Below are 7,205 nucleotides of genomic sequence, written 5' to 3' on the forward strand. Positions count from 1 at the left end.
GAAGCAGAAAGCCTTGGGTTCAAATCTCAGCTCTACTTCTTCTTAGGCGGGGGTTCTAGGTCATCCCTGCACCTCAGCCGCCACCCCCCACCCTTCCCACTCAAACAAGGAGGACAGGAGTAGCTCTCTCATGGGTGCTGTGAGGATGAAATGAGATCATGCACTGAGAGGTCTCCCTGCAGGCCGACCCGATCCTTAGAGCTGGGTTGTGAGGGTGTGGTGCTGTAGGAGCCAGGGAGAGGGAGCAGGTGAGGAGACAGGTTCAGCTACATCAGACCTTGAGCCAGTGCCTGAAAGCTCTCTAGCTCCTGGGTGCATCTCTAGGATGGGAAGACTCACAATGCTTAGCAGGGCTTGTCCTAAGGCTTGGAAGTCACGTAGGGGAAATGCCTTGCACTCGCGAAGTGCTCCAAATCCACGCATTCCTTTCCTTCGCAGCCCTGGAATGTGAAATTTCCTTCGGAAAACATCTAACCTCCAGCTTTGGTTTATTATCAGAAAGAATACATGGCTTCATACGCCCTGTGCCAGACACTAAATAAATGTCTGTTCCCTTGGAGAGGTGAAAGGGGGACAAGCCGCATGGGCACTGGGGGAGGGGAGGAAAAGAGCCGAGCAGCCAGCGGGCAGAGGTGGATGGGTGGGGTGTGAGGTGCCTCTGACTGCATGAGGAGTGCTCGGGAGGTGGAGCCTTGTCCTCATGCTCACTCACGCCCTCAAGGAAAAGGGAGGAGTGAGGCAAGGCCAAGAAGGCTCTGTTACACCTGCCACTTGTTTGCAGGTGACTTCCTGTCTAGGCCTGTTTTCCTTCTGCAAAACGAAGAGCTCTGAAAGATCCCTTCAACTTAGAATGTTCTAGAAGGTCCAAATCAGCCTCTTTCTCCAGGATAGTCCCTGATTGTGCTAAGGGGGCCTGGTCTTCCTGCTCTTCCGCCTGCCTTATTTGTCTCCCACCACTGTACCCTCCTACCCTCTACTTCTCAGACATGCTGGGTTTATTTTTAACCAGAGTTTACAAACAGGATCTGGAAAAGCCAGTCCGCAGAAGAAGTTCCAGCTTTTGCTCCCTCCCTCCCCCACAGTGGGAGGGTGAGTAACTTGGGACAGGCAGACCTGCCCATAGGTGTGGAGTGAAGGGCAGCAGGCCTGGGGACTGACACAGCCCAGCCTTCCTTACCCAGCTGGAGGGCTGGAAGGGCGCCTGGGCTGTCCCTGGTTGTGTGCTGGAGAAGAGAGGGTGCACCCATGGCATGGGGAGGAAGTGGAACCTTCTGGGTTTTACTGATGTCACCTCCCCAGCCGGGGCTGATTGGCCCAGGGCTTCCCTCTCCCCTGGAGAGCCTCTGGGCAAAGTGGCCCAATGCCCTGTATTGCAGGCCAGGCCTCTGTCCTGCTCTGGCAGAGGAGAGGGGGCAGGCGAGGCCAGGTTACCCAACAGGCAGATTAAGCATGTGCTTAGGGCACTGGCACTAAAAGGACATCAACAAAATGTTTGATTTGGTTTGAGTTTTTTAAAAGTCTGATTCTTAGTATTTCAAAAATAACAGGGAAGGAGCCATCTTGGGAAAAATCAGAACTTTGTGGGACTTCTTCACACTGGTTCAGGGTGGCTTTTATTCTGAATTTTATGTGAGTGGGTGGGGGGAGGTGCACCTTAGCCTCACAGTTCCCAGGGCTGCTAAAGGTCTTAATCCAGCTCAGTGTAAGTCAAGGATCAGAAGGAGGTGGAGACAGGGGGGTGTTGAGGAGGGAGCATGTGACCTCAGCCCAAAGCTCTATGCCCTGGAGGGGGAGGCCTTCTGAGAGAAGGGGGCACTGCCCTATTATATAGTTGACCCGGGCCACTCCGTGAGGTGTGTGAGGTGTGAGGCCTGTGTTAGAGTCGAGACACTCCTGGGAAACTAAGGTGTGACTAATGGCGGGGGCAGGATCAGTCAGGGCCCTGAAATAAGGCCCAACAGCCTGGAATTCTCACCCCTGAACCAGAGCTGGAATTTATTCTCCCTCTGCTCACTCTGGAAGTGGCAAGGCTCTTGGTCAGAAGCGGCCGAAGATGGTGGCCACTTAGGAGGAGGAGCTGGCAGCCAGTTTCCTGGATGACGGCTTTACGGATGGCACTGGACACTCCGAGGCCCCTACAGGGCACCACAGGGACTCGTGCCCCTTCTCCTGCAGTCTCCTAGAGTAGGAGCAACTGCCTTTCTGGCCCAACCAAGGACCTGAGAGTAAACATTTGCTAAGCACCTTCTACAAATCGGGCACTTTCCGTATATTACCTCATGAACCCTCGACTGCCCTATCCTGTGCTCACCCTATTCTCATCCTACAGATGGGAAAACAGGCTCGGAGATGTCCAGCACTTGCCGAAGAGCTCACAGCTATCTCGTGGCAGGATGAGGATATAAACCCACAAACCCAGTTGTCCGATTCTGTCCAGCACGCTTGACTCAACAACACAATTCTCATCCCTGCTCCAGGCTTCTTGAGAGACAAAGCCACGAGCTGCTTCCCTTACCCTCCTCTGGCCCCACCATGTACTTCTCAACTTCTATGGGGCCAGGCACAGATGCAGGCCCTCTCACATGCATTATGGGCAAGAAGACGAACAAACACCCCAGACCCCAGAACAAAACAGGCTATATAATTAGCAGGCCCAAGGTAAAATGAAAATGTGGGATCCCTTGTTCAAAAGTATTAAGAATTTCAAGATGGCAACAGCAAAGCATTAAACCATTCCTTTTGAATGTGAGTCCCGGTGCGACTGCACGGGTCCGCGTCCATGATGCCAGTCCTGCCTGGAACCCACACCACCCCCAAAACAAACTCCTTCCTTACCTGGGAAATCACATAGCCCAGGCAGGTAAGTTGGATTTCAAGGGCCCCAAGAGTACGGGCCTTAGGAAGCAAATCCTCCCCTGGCCTGGAGGCCTCACCACCATCCTCAGGTGCTCAGGACCCTGCACTCTCATCCACCAGGTCACATCTGCATGTAACGAGGGGTCTGCCCATCTATATCCCAATCTATACCTAAGAGTGCTGTCTCAGCCAGAGACGAATGGACCCCAAGGATGTCTGATGGTACAGGTGATAGAGCCAAGCCCCACCTTCCTTTTTGACCAACTAGTCCTAGCACCCCCTCTTTCACCCATTCCTCAACCCTTGCTCTTTCCTCATCTGACCAACATTTAGTGAACATCGAGGGACTCTGCTGACGAGTCAAGAATAATACGAATAATTTCACTCTAGAGCAGTGCCTGACCCCTGCTCCATCAATGTTTGCAGAAGTGAGAGAGACACTATCTAACGTAATATAGACACTATCTAACGTCATCTGGGTGCCCGACATTGTGCTGGGCAGGCCTACTCACACACGCGATCTTGTTTAATCTTCCCCACAGCCCAGCAGGTGGACATCATGCCCTTTTTGGCCTGGGAGGGGGCTGAGACTCTGAGAGTAACTCGCAGAAGCTCCCATAGCAACTGACTATAGTGAAGAGACAGGGATCTGGTCCCAGAGATTTCGTCAATTCTAGCACAAGCTGCTCCTAAATCTGCCTGCAAAGAGTCCAGTCTGACCCAGGAGAGGGCCCAGAAATAGATAAACGATGTAGAAAGGGCCTTCTGTCGGTCCTGTGCTGGCTTCCTTCCTCTGTTCCCAGTGTACGAGGCACCCAGTTCTGTCCCAGACAAGTCTCTCCACCTGTGTGTTCTATGTACCAAGCTCTAATCAGAGTGTTTTATGGGCATTTACACATTGAATCCACCCAACAGCACTATGAAATAGGTACAATTCTCATGCCCATTTTCCTGGTGGATAATCTAAGGGACGAAGGAGGTGGGATTCAAACCTGGGCTGTCTAGTCCCAGAATCCATGCCCTTGACCAGTAGGTACGTCTGGAGGCAACCTGCCTGGGTTTAAATTCTGGTACACCGACAGCACCACATGTTAGCTGTGTAACCTTGGGCAAGCTACTAAATCTTCCTACATCTGGGTCCTTCATCTGTAAAATGCACCTGTTTCATAGGGTCGTCGTGTGGACTAGATGGATTAGCATGGGTAAAGCACTTACAACGAACAGTGCCTGGCATATAGTAAGCACTACATAAATACTGGTCATTATTGACATGACATTTCAGCACCCTCTACTGCCTCTCCTAGATGTCTCCTCCCCTCTTCAAGGCTGTCACTCATTAATTACTGCCCTCCTTCTGGTATACCTAACTTCTTCCCAACGAGGTCTTCCCCGATACACATGCTTATGTCTCTCTCAACCTGCATCAAAGAAATTACCCCCACCTTCCCCCTGGCTGCTAGGTTCTCTCCTTCCCTTCAGATATCAGACCCTGGGACAAGCTGGGCCTCCTACTGTCCTCACACTTTACCAGCTGTCACCTCACCACCCTGCGTCATTGCTTCTGCCCGTCTCCGTCCCGTACATACTGCTATGGCCGCTCTCCACAAACAACCCTGCTGCCAGTATGAAGGGACACCTTTCAGGCTTTATCTCCATCCTGTAGCATCTCCTTTGGCAGGCAGGACAATACTTCTTATGACTGTCCTCCCATCTCTCCTTCTCCCCGCCCTGGGCTCCTCCCCTCAACCCTGGAAGGTGAATCTCTCCCAATATTCCATGTCTTCTCATTCTGCCCCCTTTCCCTCAGGGACCTCATCGAAACTCCTATCTCCTACTGCTACCCACAAGAAGACAACAGCTTCTGCTCAGACCTGTCTGTAGAGTCCAGACTGGCATGTCCACCTGCTTACCTGGCATCTCCCCGCCCACCGGCTGGCCCACAGCACCTCAGGCCCGTGTCCAAAACTACCTAGACCTCTTCCCCTAAACCCGCTCCGGTGCTGCTTTCCCTGTGCCCCCTAGATGAGGACAGCCCTGCCTCCCTCCTTTCTCGGCCTCTCCCTCATGCATCTGAGCACCGGGGCCTGCCATCTTTCAACAGCTTTCAGATCCTTCCTGAACCACAGCCCCTTCTGAATGTGGCTTTACCACCCCCTGCCTGGATCACTGCAATCCCCTACTAGCTGGTTTCTCACACTTGGTTCCCTTTCCCCGCTAATCTAGTCCACGCACTGCTGCCAGAAAGATCTTTTCAGGTGGCAAATCAGACTGTGTCCCTCTGCTCATGTCTTTTAATGGACCTTTAAGATTAATTCCAAGCCCCTCAGCTTAGCCCAGGAGGTCTTGCTTGCTAATCCTGCCACCCCTCTCCCTATATTCCAGCCAAACCAAGCTAACTCCCTGCCCTTCTCTGGCAGAATCTGGATCTCCTGCCTCCTAGCCCCCTCTGCCCTCTCTCTCCTTCCTGCACAGGCCCCACCTTCTAGAAAGGGTCTTTCTCCAATGCCCCATCGGTGCTCCTGTGGCCTCATGGTCATAGCCCCTACCTATCCCCTTCCCTTCCCAGCACTGAGAGTGTGGGGGCACCAGAGCCAAGCAAGAATAAGGGTGACAACAATAGCCAACATTCATTGAGAGCCCATGAACCAAGCCCAAATGGTGCTGACCCTAACACACACTGTTTTAAATCTTCCAACAGCCTCGCGAGGGGTATTCCCATTTCACATGACAGTGAAGCCCTGAGAGATCGAGCAACTTGCCCAAAGCTGACAGCAGAGCCAGGATTTGAACCCAAACATCAATCAGCCAGTGTTTCTTGGATGAATACAAGTTTTCACTGAAGGATGGACCTTCGATAATCATTTGAAGGACAAGCAGCCGGTGATGGGAGAATAGAAAGACAGAAGCAACAGCCTGCTTAGGCTTCTCCAGCCACCTCTGCCATCCTGAGGCAGCAGAAACCCTGCTGCAGGCACTTAACTTCAGTGGGGAGGAAGGAGAACCCTGGGAAGAAGCCACTGGCAGGTAGGACAGGAGATGAAGGGATAAGGAGGCCAGGCTCTGACTCAGCTGGTTCCCAGGGAGAAGGACTTGACCTGAACCATATGGGATTAAAAGAAGAGGCACAGGCTGTCAGAGGCCCTCCCTGTTCCCAGGGCGTGGAAGGCAGACACCTGCTGACCCCGGCTGCCTCCTTGGGGGAGGGACAGGGCTAAGGACAGGTAGGAGTTAGTTACAAGGCAAGGGCTGTGCCTGGGGCTGAAGAGGAGCTGCAGGTGCCAGTTCCACACTCTAGGGCCGCCCCTGCCACCCCCAACCCCAGTTGGGTTGCCCCACTCACCTAGGTGGCACGGAGGCCCTTCTGGGGCAGGACCAGCCTGGAGCCTGAGAAGCTGCCTTCAGATAAATGGCCAACCAGGTAGTTTAACCCCAGGTAAGGGGAAGTACCCCATAGCCGCTCCTGCTCTGGCCCCTTGTGTCCCCCCTTGTGTCCTACCCTGGGAATCTCCTAGTCACTTCTCTCCCCCTCTCCTAAAATGATCCTAATTCCACAGGGCTTCCTCTCCCCCAAGCGGGCATGTTGGCTACTCCTGGAGTCAGGAATCAGTTGCCGGCCCTAGCAGGACAGAGCTTTGCAGGCCTACTGCTCCAGGCAGACGAGGCGGGAGGGGGGAGTTGGTAGGAGGTAGTCACATGACCGTCTGGGCCGAAACCCAGGGGCACAAAGTTAATTCCTTCGTGTTCACGTGGCCCAGCATTCCAGAGCTGCCTCTCCCGGGGTGCTGGCTGCCAGGTCGCCCCCAGCCAGCCCCCAGCGACCCAAACCTGTTCTCAGAGGCAGCCAGACCTCCTGGAGCTGTGGCTCCTGAGTCACTAACCCGTGGCTCCAGATTTTAAATGCTCGTTCCTCCTTGCAACCAAAAACTAGGCCTCTCAGAAGGGTTTGCGCTGGTGGAGATGGCGGCGTGGGGCCAGAGGAGCTTGTGAACGACCTTAGGGTGTGAGAGAAGGAGTGAGGCCAGGTGGGGACAAGTTCTTTCCTGCTTTGTGCTTTGGTGGCCTTGTCTGTGAGATGGGGGTAATAATAGTACCTACTATGGGTATTTTCCTGTCAAGAGAGAATAAGTGCAGCAAGTGACCTCGAAGGTTTGCGCAACCAAGGAGAACTAGTATATGGCAATGCCTGGCCCACTGTCAGGTCGAACGTTACACTCGTTCATGTTTCTCCATTGCTCTTTTCTTTCAGCCACGGTTTCCAGGTCTGTTACCTAAGAAAGCAATTCTGCCGGCTTCGCCACGCTGTCATGGGTGGCGGGAGAGAGAAGGGACTGCAGCTCTTGGTGATAAAG

General features: G+C 53.5%; 1 long non-coding RNA gene across 1 annotated transcript; it reads right to left on the reverse strand.

Annotated features, from left to right (window-relative positions):
* Nucleotides 1-632: 632 nt before the first annotated feature.
* LOC111737886 lies at nucleotides 633-6,498 on the reverse strand. Its single transcript, XR_002779606.1, has 2 exons — nucleotides 6,197-6,498; nucleotides 633-4,525 (listed from the first exon to the last, which is right to left on the reverse strand). It is a non-coding gene; the product is annotated as an uncharacterized LOC111737886 (long non-coding RNA).
* Nucleotides 6,499-7,205: the final 707 nt, after the last annotated feature.

This window comes from Pteropus vampyrus, unplaced genomic scaffold (assembly GCF_000151845.1).
Source record: "Pteropus vampyrus isolate Shadow unplaced genomic scaffold, Pvam_2.0 Scaffold32, whole genome shotgun sequence".
In the NCBI taxonomy this organism is placed as follows: Eukaryota; Metazoa; Chordata; class Mammalia; order Chiroptera; family Pteropodidae; genus Pteropus; species Pteropus vampyrus.